General features: G+C 45.7%; 1 pseudogene; it reads left to right on the top strand.

The window, feature by feature from the left end:
• Positions 1–211: 211 nt before the first annotated feature.
• Positions 212–4785, top strand: LOC112311027 (glutathione S-transferase P-like; annotated as a pseudogene).
• The last annotated feature ends 837 nt before the right edge of the window (positions 4786–5622 follow it).

Below are 5622 nucleotides of genomic sequence, written 5' to 3'. Positions count from 1 at the left end.
ATAACAGTTTTGTCCCAGTCCCCAGGCCCCTTTTTAAAGAAACATGAACTTTGACTCTGAATGCAACCTAAGTCCAAGTTTTGAAATACCTTTGGGCTGAAAGCAGCTCCGAAGTCAGGGGAGGCCTCAGGCTCCATCCTCTTTTCTTCTTGCAGATCCAGTGGCACGAAGGAGGACAGGCAGCTGTGACTAGCATGGGAGAGCTGTAGAAATGGAGGAGAAATGGTAACTTTTATTTTATTCATCAAGCCCATATCGGAAGGGAGGTGGGTGAGTGTACCCCTGGACAAAAGGATTACTCTCGGCTAACATTTTCCACCCTATTGAGGAGAGCACCAAAGGGACCATCTGTCAGTCATCTCTCTTTAATCATGAGAGGGAAGGAAAAGGAAGGCTTTTTCGAACGTAAACCTCTATCAACAGTCAGGAGGCGCCACTGGCCAGGGCACTCTGAATCTTGGCAAATCATCACCGAATGCAAATCTAAAGTTACTATTGTGCTACTTCCACCCACATTATCTCTTTAAAGAGACATAGCATCACCCAAACCCTGTGGGCTCATTCAGAAATTACCTTCTCCCTGAGAGCTCATTTTCCTGGACTGTCTTTGGTTTCAACCTTTCAGGGTTGTGACACTTATTTTAATTTCAAACGTACTGTAGAATTCAGGTCAGAGCTCTGCTACCATCACCGCCACCGTTTTCTACGCCACAACCAGGCCACCCTGCACCTTGGTCTGCTTCCCAGTCCAGGGCGCAGCGGCACCATGTGCGTGCTGCTGGCTGACCAGGGCCAGAGCCAGAAGGAGGAGGTGGTGACCAAGGAGACCTGGCTGCAGGGCTCCCTCAAGGCCTCCTGTCTGTATGGGCAGCTCCCCAAGTTCTAGAACAAAGCTCTCACTCTGTACCAGTCCAATGCCGTCCTGTGACACCTGGGCTGCTCCGTTGGTCTATGTGTGAAGGACCAATGGGAGGCAGCCCTCATGCACATGGTGAATGATGGCATGTAGGACCTTCACTGAAAAGGCATCATCCTTATCTACAACAACTACGAGGCAAGCAAGGAGGACAATGACAGAACTGCTGGGGCACCTGAAGCCTTCTGAGACCCTGCTGTCCCAGACCCAGGGGGCCATGCCTTCATCGTGGGCCACCAGATCTCCTCTGTGGACTATAAGCTGCCGGACTTGCTGCTGAGCCACCAGGTCCTGGTCCCCCGCTGCTTGGACTCTGCCCCCCTGCTCTTGGCCATCATGGCTTGCCTCAGCACCCAGCCTAAGACACAGGCTTTCCTGGCCTCCCTGGAGCACGTGGCCCTCCCCATCAGTGGCAGCAGGGACCTGAGAGCTTGTGTGGCCCAGAGCAGGAGGCAGGGGCTGCCTTCCTCTCTTTCCTCAGGACCAATAAAATTTCCAGGAGAAAAAAAAAGTAATTTAGAATTCGTTATAATTTATAAGGTTATATACACACCAATCTGGTAAAAAAAAATTAATACTATGGAAGTGTATTAAATAAAAAGTAAGTGTCCATTTCATCTGAGCCAAACACCAATCTGTAACCAGTATCCTGAGTGTTATTTCAAAGCTATTCTATAGATAAAAAATATATTTTAGGGCATTAATAAAAAGATGTACCGTTTAATTTTAAAGCTATTTTAACTGAAGACAAGGTAGAAAGGTAGAAACCTGTGGATTAAAAAAAGCAAAAAAAAAAAAAAAAAAAGAGCGAGAAAGGCCTGGGGTGTAATTTTTTTAAATGATGTGTTGATGTGTTGGGTTTAAAAATATTTTGATGTATTTCAATCATGGAAAACAAAATGCTGTGAATCACGGACTGTTCCAAAGAAACTGTCTCGCATGATTATATATTTTTGTGTTCACTTGGCAAGGTCATCTTAATGAGTTTACATAATCATATACAGAGGACAGAAGCCACCAAATAAACTGGAGTGAGCAAGGAGGGAAGGGGGCGGGGAAACACGGACCGTCTCAAGAACTACCACTTAGAGAAGAGGCGCGGAGAAGGAAACGGTGAAAGACCGGAGAGGTGGGTGAGCCAAGCTCCAGGCCAGTGCTTTCCTGAGGATTTTCTGCAACGATGGACGTGACCACGCTCTGCGCTGTCCAATACAGTAGCCATTGGTACTGTTAAGCACTTGAAATGTGACTAGTGCAACTGAGGGACTGGCTTTTTTATTCCATTTACTCTGAATTCATTTGAACTTGAATAGCCACATGGGTTAGTGGTTACCATACTAGACAGTGCAGATCTGGGATTCCCAACATCTTTGGGAGCATCAGTGAGCACAGAGGAGAATTAAAAAGAGGAAGAGGTAAGTGAGGGCAAATTAAAAGCAGAAGAGAAAAGAAGGAAGGGAAGGAGAGGGGAAGAATGAGAAGAAGGAGGAGTCATTGGACATTGCCCGAGGAAAAGAAGGGAAGAGAACAAAAACAAAAAGGACAGCTACAAGAAGTGAGGGTAGGAGATGGGAAAGGAGAAAGGCACAGTGGAAAGGCACAGACAGCTGAGATCAACAGTCTTAAGTGACAATGAGTGATCCTGTACCCCTGGAAGAGAGCTTCTCACCTCCTCTGGCATTTGCGTATTCGGGGGGGGGGGGGTTCTCTGCGACAGCAGCACTGGAACGTCCTCTGGGGGGCTAACTTCTAGAACAACGTCCCACCTGCGCTGACCTTGGGAGGCCTGTGGACCTGAACTACCTCACCTGTGAAGGTAGCAAGGGTCTGCCACCCCAAGGACCCAGACACCCTGCCGTGTGAAATAAAATGGCTTACTCCAAGGAAAACCCACGGGTTTGATCCACCACTAGGTGTCACCATTAACCAAAATGAATTTTTATTTTTTATTTTATTTTTTAACCTGCAACATTTGGTGTATGTAGGTCTCTTCTTCGAATTTATATCTGATCTACACATTTTATTTGATATTTTCTCACTTTGTCGCACCAAAAGCAAAGTGGTCTGTACTTGGGGAGCCCACTAAACAGGGATACCCATTCTAATTTGGTTTACTTTTCTTTCCAGTTAAAACTTTGCTAAATGCCACAAACGTGATGTACGTGCATGCACACACACTCACTTGCTCACTTGTTGTTCATTCATTTAACATTTGCCACGTGGCAGGCAGGGGCCTTTGCACGGCTGCGGAAGTTTCACACTGATTGACTGCAGGGGACGCTGTTCACATGGACCTCGATGTGACTGGTTCTCCCTGAGGTTGTTTGGCTTAGAGGCGCTGCCAGACTCTGGCCTGGGCCCAGGGGACAAAAGCATGGTCCCTGCTTTTTCCTTCCTCTCTGTTTTCTCTCTTAGGAAAGACAGTTAGTCTAAAACTTTCTTTGTAATTAGAGACATCTGGGCCCTATATAAATTTTGAGAGTTATACATACCACATGTTGCTTTACCTTACAGCCTCCTAAGAACTAAACTTTTGTTCCTTTTCAGAAAGGTAATATCCCTCACTGAGCATCTTTTATGAATAAAGCAATGTATTAAGCCAGCTGGGAAAATCAAGTTGTGGCCTTTGCCCTTGAGGAATTCAAGAAGAGCCTTGATCATGCTTACAACACAAAACATTATACTTAAGTCTTCCATATCTCACCGTGACCTTTGACTATAGGAGGGGTAGTAACAACTGAACATGAACTTGTTGACTAGGACCTCTAGACTCTGGGGAATGTACCAATTAGGTTTTGCTGTGTCACAAACCACCTCAAAACTTAGTGGTTTACAACAACAAACATTTATTATTTCTCATGATTTTGTGAGTCATCTGGACAGTTTTGATCCAGGTTGCTGGGGTAGAACTCTGAGGTCCGTGGGTTGCTCACGTGGGGTTTGGCTGGCCTCACTCACATACCTGGAGGTGGACAGGCAGTTGGTCAAGGGCGACTCCACTGGGATGGCTTGTCTCTGCTCCCTGCAGGCTCTCATTCTCTAGCAGGCTGACCCGGGCTTCACGTGGTCGTCTCACTGTGGTGGTCTCAGGGTACCGAAGAGCAGTGGGAGAGGGCAGGCTGCCATATGCAAGCCCTGTTAAATTTCTGCTTGTGTCATATTGGTCTGGTCCCATTGATCGAAACAAGTCACATGGCCAAGACTGCAGTCAGTGTGACCTAAGGATGTGGATACAGTGAGGTATGAATAAATTGAAGGCCGTTACTGCAACAATATACCGAAGCACATTAATTTAATTTAGTTCCTACTTATTTCAGCTTTTACCAAAAAATAATAATGCTTTCTTTACCTTTTGCCCAGGGATGCAAAAAGAATAAACACAGAAGAAACTACTATATGCCACTCAAAGGAAAGGGACTCTTGTAAACATTAATTTTACTTCAGTTTCTCTTTTTAAATCCTTTTCATGTCTCTTCCACAACATGAACAATCTATCTCACTTACTGGAAATACCTATCAAATATAAAATAATACTGAATGTCAACTGTAATCGAACAATAAAATTTTTTTAAAGTAAAGGTAATGTTTTCAGAAAAATTTCCATTTGTCTCATAATCTTCACCTTTAAATAGGTACATGTCAAGGGCTTTGTGTAGTCAGCCACCTAACCCACCTAACAGTGTAACTAGGACATTCTTCAGGAGCAGGAACCTGGGAACATCCGGTCACTTGCCAACTCCCACCACTGCCCCTGTATGTTGGACGTTGCAGGTCCATCTTGTTCCACGTGGTTGCGCAGCACGGCACAGGTTGGATACCTGTTGTTACAGCACTCGGAGGGTTTATCTGATCCTAAAGAGAATGACTAGGCCTTTATGGTGTCTGTTCTCACTCCTATCTGCACGTTGCCGGGCGTTACTAAAGATAGCCACACCTCTGCACATTCACATCCGATCCTGCTGGGACCAAGATTAGGCAAGAGCATTACTTCACCATTACTAATGACTTCTTCTCCCAGTAATTTGTGGTCTCTACCATTTAATTGACAAACATTTATTGTGTATCTACTATGTGTGAAGAACTGCTGCATTGATAGAGACAAATAAAGCACAGTTCTTGCTCTCCTGGAGGCCACTGTTCTATCTAATGGGACAGTTAGACAAATGACAACAAACTATAAGGCAAACCTGACAGAGAAGTGCTCCGGGGAACATTCGGGAAGGAATGATTTATACCAATGGGATGAACTGCAGAAGACATCATAAGAATGACGACTTCTGTTCTGCGCCTTGATGCATCAGTAGACTTTCTCGATGTGGAGAGAGAGTGAGAGGACCCCATGGGGAGGGCACTCCGGGGTTAACAGGTAAGGTTTGAAGTTCACGTGTCCAGGAAAAGGCGATCACCCAGGGTGCTTTGAGTGTGGGCTATGTTGTAGTTAATGGAAAAGGAGGTGAGGCCAGCTTACAACGAGGGCCTCCGATGGTCTATGGCTAAAGCATGCTCATGTCTTTAAGTATTTTAGAAATGTTGCCCCGTCCTCTGGATCCTGACAAAATGGCAGCCCCATTTTAGGCTCCTGGCTATCTCACACAACCCAGCCCTGTGAGCGCCTCAGGAAGGAGGCAGTTGGTGGATATGAGTGTCTAGTGTGATGACCGAGATAAGCTTCTAGAGGGACAGCACGTGGTTGGGTCCCAGGGTTT

This window comes from Desmodus rotundus, chromosome 7 (assembly GCF_022682495.2).
Source record: "Desmodus rotundus isolate HL8 chromosome 7, HLdesRot8A.1, whole genome shotgun sequence".
NCBI lineage: Eukaryota > Metazoa > Chordata > Mammalia > Chiroptera > Phyllostomidae > Desmodus > Desmodus rotundus.
Note: the sequence above shows the minus strand (reverse complement) of the source record. Positions and strands in the feature narration are given on the sequence as shown.